This window comes from Elephantulus edwardii, unplaced genomic scaffold (assembly GCF_000299155.1).
Source record: "Elephantulus edwardii isolate Elephantulus edwardi_28Jun2011 unplaced genomic scaffold, EleEdw1.0 scaffold00048, whole genome shotgun sequence".
NCBI lineage: Eukaryota > Metazoa > Chordata > Mammalia > Macroscelidea > Macroscelididae > Elephantulus > Elephantulus edwardii.
Genome location: NW_006399798.1, coordinates 7,812,498 through 7,819,268, shown reverse-complemented (window position 1 = coordinate 7,819,268; position 6,771 = coordinate 7,812,498).

Genomic DNA, 6,771 nt, shown 5'->3' with positions numbered 1-6,771 from the left:
GGGTTTCAGCTGTCCACACCACAGCAGTGGGCAACGAGCTTAAAGCCCCTGATGGCTCTGGGCGCTGACTCCACACATACTTTTAAAGACATACATACACAGACCTTTCAGACAAACATACACTCACACACACCCTCTCATGCACATTCCTGCCCACATCAAACAGATCCTGAAGCCCCGGTGACACCCACCAGCCATGTGAGTACTACCCTCAGGGAGTGTGGGGAGCTTCACAAGGAAAGAGGTCAGGGCAGGAGCACAGACGCCAGCATGCAGTCAGTGCACTGAGGCAGGGATGGTCAGGCACCATTCCCCAGCTGGCTCGTCCTGTCCCTACTGCCCAACTGTGCGGCTCAGCGAAGGACACACTGTAGCTTCTTAGTAAACAGTTCCTGAATAACTATCCATGAGCTACCCCAGATCATGAAAATGCTTATTGGCTATCATTTTTGCAGCCCAAAACTTCAAGCAGCCTTGGATAAAAGCACTTGATGATTCTTCAATAAAGAGGGGTTGGAGAGCGGCTGCCAATGCCTTTAATTGTCTGCTGTGTTCCAGGCTTCTTCCTGACTCAGAGCCTTTGTTGATAAAACCCCATCATAAACGAATGAGCCAATCCACACGTAGTTTTTCCTAGGATTTTGCACAAGTCGGGGTACAATGAAGGGATTAATCAATATGGATGGATGCATGCATGGATAGATTGATAGATGATGGGTGGATAGATTAATAGATGAGTGGATGGATGGGTGGGTGGGTGGGTAGATTGATGAATGATGGGTGCAGAGATTGATAGAGGGGTGGATGGATGGATGGATGAGTAAATTGATGAATAATGTATGGAGAGATTCATAAATGAGTGGATGGGTGGATGGATGGATGGATGGATGGACGGATGGCAGGATGGATCGATGGATCAATGTATGGATGGATCAATGTATGGATGGATGAGTAGATTGATGAATGGTAGATTGATAGAGGGAGGGATGGATGAAGGATGGATGGATGATGCCTTGATAGAGGGGTGAGTGGATGAGTAGATGGATGCATTGTGGATGTGAACGGCCTTTAAAATCAGTCTCACTTCTCAGAAAGACAACTTTCTGTATTGTTTCCTTTCCACTCACACCTCCCCCCTTATGAGGCATCTTCCTGGTATGGATTCCATGTACCCAATATTCCCGTGCACTTTTAGCCATTTCACTGCTATGGGTGCATGTGATCCTAATCACCATTATGCCTGCTAGTCTGTCTCAGCTTCTCCAGCAAGCACTGGGCTATTTCTATCATGATTTCTTTGGCAATACTATAAGGACACACAGAGAGCAAACGGTCAGCAAGCCACCTGTTCATCCTCTAGTTGGATAGTGGCCAGGGTACCCCCATTTCAGATGTTTCTTGGAGAATATGTTCTAGAGTCTGTCCATGTTGGGGGGGGGTGCTTTCTCTAGAATCAGGAGAACACAGTCCTTCTGGAGGTTAGGCCCAGGGTCCTCGGTCTCAGACCACAGGTACACAATCCTCCTCGTTTCTGGAGAAGTGCCCAAGCACTGGTCATTTTCAGACCCTAGAGAAATGTCTGACTGCTCCCCTGGGGAGACCGTTCCTGGGGACGATGGTGTGACTCTCGCAGGAGGAGACACCAGCTGGCGCAGAACTGGCCCAGAATCACCATTTCTCTGTGCAATGGCCCACCTTGTGCTGCCATCTGCACTGCCCTGCCTTGCTCTCCTCTCCCTACTTTTGAAAGCAAAGGGAGGAAGAGAATCCAAGTGACTCAGAAACCCCCAGAAAGTGCCAGGACCCTCCAGGCCTGCACAGGAGCAGAGCCAGCACACCGCCACTACTCAGATGTGACCTGACCCTGTGTCTTCACACTCAGGCTCAGCTAACAAATCAACAAAACAGCCCCACGGCCTCCAGTGTCAGAAGAGCTGGGACAGGCCCTGGCATGTGCGATAGATCTCAAGATTCCAGTTTCTTGGTGTGAAAAGTGGGGGTGGCAATAGCACCAATGGAGGTTGCCACGGCAGAGCCAGGACCCATGACCCCTGGCACAACTGTGTGAGATGCCTGGCGTGATGCCTTCCACAAGTTGTTGTTGTTCGTTGCCATCAAGGCTAGTCTGTTTCATAGTAAGCCCACGTGACAGGGTAGAAGTGTCCCAGAGGGTTTTAAAGGCTGCAATTTTATTATTACTTTTTTTTTAATAGCAAATATGAGGACCTGACGCGCTTGCTGCAGAAGAACAAGGGCTACAGTTTTCAATACGGATTGAAGTTCAACATCAAGAAAACAAAGATTCTCACCAGTGGGCCAATTGGCAGCACCATGATAGATGGTGAAGAGGTTGAGGTTGTTGGCAGCTTTAGTTTGCTTGGTTCCACAATCAACACTTTGGGCCCAAGCAGCTGGGAAATTAAAAGATGCATGGGAAAAGTCTGCTGTCAGAAGCCTCTCCAAAGTACTGAAGAGCAATGATGTCAGTCTGGAGACTAAGGTGAGCCTGTTCTAGGCCATAGTCTTTACAATTACTTGCTATGCATCAGAAAGTTGGACAATAACTAAGGATGATAGAAGGAGAATTGATGGAGAAGAGTATTGGATAAGAAGAATATAGCATGGACTTCTAGGAGAACAAACAGATTTGGCTGCTCCTTGGAGGCAAGGATTCTGACATACTTTGGACATGTTGTAAGGCGAGACCAGTCCTTATAGAGGGACGTTGGAGGGACAACACAAAAGAGAAAGACCCTCAATGAGACGGATTGTTCAGTGACTGGGGTAATGGGGTATTTGTGTCAGAGACAATAAGATCGGCACAGGATAGAGTAGGGGTCGCAGATGGCTCAAGAACACAGGCTGGAAATCCTCAGGGTCCTTTAAACAAACACCTGCCTCTCCTGTTGCTCCTTTCCCCCTCCCAAGCTCCTTTACCACCTCAGACACTGCACTGGGGACAGGACTGGGGTCAGCGATAGCTCAGTCACTGACTGTAACCTCAGACAAGTCCCCAAGGTTTCCTAGACTCCCAACACCACATCCAACAGCCAAGCTGAGAATCCGCAGCCCTAACGAGCCTCCAGCCAGAAGGCCTTCAAGATGTCTTTGCTGCAATGTGGGGAGACGGGAGACCTCAATTGCCTTCTGAGCAAGGTCAGTGCCAAAGACACAGCCTCAGCGCTCACGGCAGCCAGTCTAGCTAGCCCGGGCCAGAGATGGGCCTCTCCTCCCCCTGCCAGTCCCTCCCAGGGTGCTGTGTTCAGGGAAGCTGCAGGCCCAGTGTATGCGCTGTGAGGGAACCCATTCATTTCCATCAGGAACTCGGGGGGGGAGGGGGGGAGGTCACCTTACATGTGGGGTTTATGATGAAGCCCGCCAATGATGCCTCCTGACTGAACCAAATTTGACTTCCTCAGCAGCCCAGGAAAAGGTTGCAGCCCAGACGTCTGGACTAGTCTGTCACAGAAATTAAAGGAACTCCCTGCCACCATGAAGAACGTGTGTCTTGGTGGCCTGTTCACCCTCGCAGCATCTCCTGGCTATTTTTTCTGATAATGTAGGTAAGATGCTTCATCGCTGGATAAATTCCCTCTACAGGCCTACAGGTAAACCCCTCCTCCCTCCACCTGCAGACAGACCACTCTGTTGTTAAAATGACTATGTGTGCGGTGGGCTGAGAGTCTATATCACCAGTCGCCTTTCTGGGAATTAGCACCTAATGTGTGTAATCTCAAAAGTATGTAAATAAGAGAACTTCTTGGGAATTAAATGTACTAAACTTAATTGGTTGCTTGTAGGAGGATGGGGAGAGACTAGGAGACCATGGGTGTCGCAAACATCTAAGCATTTCTACAAGCCAAGATGTCAGTGGTTTGAATCCACCTGGAAATGCCTTGGAATAAAGGCCTGGTGACGTCCTTCTAAGAAATCAGAATGCTATGGAGGAAAATTTTACTTAAACACAGGGTATTTGTGAGTCAGCCGACTGCAAAACAGCTGGTTTTGGGGGAGGTAGGAGGAGGTGGGTGGGCTCAGAAGTATGAGCTTTCAATTCCGTGTGTGTGTGTGTGTGTGTGTGTGTGTGTGTGTGTACTGTGTTTTGGGGTTTTTTAAAATTTTTTATTCATTTTAATGAAAGTTTACAGAGACTTAGGGTTTCCATTCATTCACTGTTTCACTTTTCTCCCTGCCCACCGACCCACCCCCCAATTTACTCTTCTCCTTGAAAAGTAAAAGAAAACCTCTTTCATTATTCTGCAATCCCTCCCCTCAAGTCCACTCCACAGTGCAGCTTTCATTGTGGACTCCTGTCATGACAATAATACCCATTCATATGTCCCTTTTAAACAGTTCTCTCTCTCATCTAGTTCAGTGAAGTATGCATCATTCCTCCCCCCCTCTCTGTCTCCCCCCAACCCTAATGTCACTCCCACTTTACAACAGTGGCCCTATGCAATATTTGTCCTTTGGTGACTGAGATATTTCACTCAACATAATATCCTCCAGGGTCATTCATTTTGCATAATATTTCATGAATTCCTTGTTTTTCAATGCTGCATAGTACTCCATAGTATGAATATACCAGAGCCTCTCTATCCATTCATTTGTTGATGGGCACTTGGGTTGTTTCCAGCTCTTTGCTATTGTGAATAAAGCCACAATAAACATGGGTATGCATGTTATCTGCTTGGGTGGAGATTATGGTTTCTTTGGGGTATATTCCCAGTAGTGGAATTACTGGGTCAAATGCTATTTCTATTTGCAACTTTTCTAATTTATACATGTAGTTTAAGGGGCTGGTATTTTCCTTATTGTTGCCTCTCCCCGGCCCCCGTGCTGTCTCGCTTGGGGCTCAGGTTTTATTTCTTTTGAGTGAGAGCTAGTTTTCGTTATTTTTCCCCCTTTAGTTTCAAATTAACAACAACAACAAATCTCCCTTCTCGGAGAGGAAAGTCACGCGTGTAGAAGCTTTAATCCCATCTGGCTGCAAGCGAAGGTGAAAGCAGGTGCAAAAGCCAGTCGATTGGATTCAGAGGGCTGTGAGATTAGGGGTGGGGGCGGACGGGAAGAACAAAGCCGTGGATGGGTAAGCCCCCTGCACGGCTCCCAGCATCCCTCAGGAGGTTAGAGCTTATCATCTTTGATGCTCAGATCAGGAGCATGTCCTACCACAACACAAATCTGGATTACACCTTTACCAGTTTTGAACCATGCAGTGTCTCTTCGCTCTGTTCTGACGACTGACTGTCTCCTGGTCCAAGTAGAGATTTTGTATAAGCACGATCAAATGTTCTGGGATTCCCATTCTTCTCAGAGTTAGCCACAGTTTGTTGTGATCCACACAGTCACATGCCTTTACATAGTCGACGAAACACAGATAGACAAGTCTTTTGTTAACTTAAACTGTCAACAGTTAGAAGGTAGAGACACATAGTAGAACACCTGGGATTTTACACATAGATGGATATTAAACAACGTACTTGTAAATAACTACTTGACTAGCACAATGGTAATTACAAAATAAACAGAATGAAACATGACAACATATTAAAACTCATGGAATGCTGTGAAAGCAGTGTTTTGATAAAAAACTATAGTTATGAATACCTTTAGTCACAAGGAGTTGCACTGATAACAAATTTGTCAAGTTGTTTACTTGTGATTGTGTTTTTTTGTTCCTAAAATGTCCCTAACCTCAGCCACTGTGTACAGCAGTGAGTTTGTCCAGCATGCGTCTTGGGGTACTCAGAATTCCAGAGACGACTTTTTCAGGGGTTACTCTGATTTGAGGAGCCCTAGTCCATCATAAGTTGCTATTCTGGCCCAAAGGTTGCAAGTCTCCAGCTATTAGAATTCACCAGATTCTGCTGGAGAAAGATGGATACTTTCCTCCTGTTGAGATTTAAAGCTTTAGAAAGCTGGTGGAGGGTCATTACGAGTCAGAACTGACTTGACAGCAGTGAGTTGTTCTGTGATGAGAGCGAGAAACCTCTCCAACATTGTTGAGTGAACCAACATCAGCATGTATGACAACTGGTGCAATAAGAGGTCCCAGCTAAGGAGGCGGGATGATCCAGCATCACAGGAATGTGAGAAGTCACAGGTGCACCCCACCTGGGAGTCCCTGGGTGATGCAAACAGCGAAGTGCTCAACTACTAACCAAAAGGTTGGTAGTTCAAACCTACTCAAAGACACCAAGGAAGAAAGGCCTGGCAATTTGCTTCTGAGAGGTCACTTTGTTCCTGTACATATGAGATCACCGTGGATTAGAATTGACCCAACAGCAATGCACCACGAAGTTAAGGCTGAAGGCTTTGGAAAGCTGAGACCACAGGGTGGGGAATGTGCCCAGTGTCTGCCCTGCAACCTAGCCCCGACTCCCAGCTGGGCTGCTTGCAGAACTGAGGCTGGAAGAGCATGCTTTACAGCAGTGTCTAGCGGAAGCTCCATCAGGAAGAGGCCTCAAGGCCGTCAGGGGCTCTCATTGCTGGTACGACAGCACCCGACCCCTCTCAGACAGCAAAGCCCAGGGCCTCCCATTGTCCTACAACTGCTGGCCAGACAACTTCAGATTCTATCGTCTCAGCAGGAATGTTAGGACAGATGAGAGGACAAGAAGAAAACCCGGGCTGGTGGCAGTGTCTGTTTGGCCAAGACTCTTCTCTGATCATTTCCAGCCCGGCTCTGAGCCAAGGGAAGGCAGACCTCAGTCTATTTCTTCCCTTAACGTTTTTTTCATATATATTTATAAAACATATAAAATATTT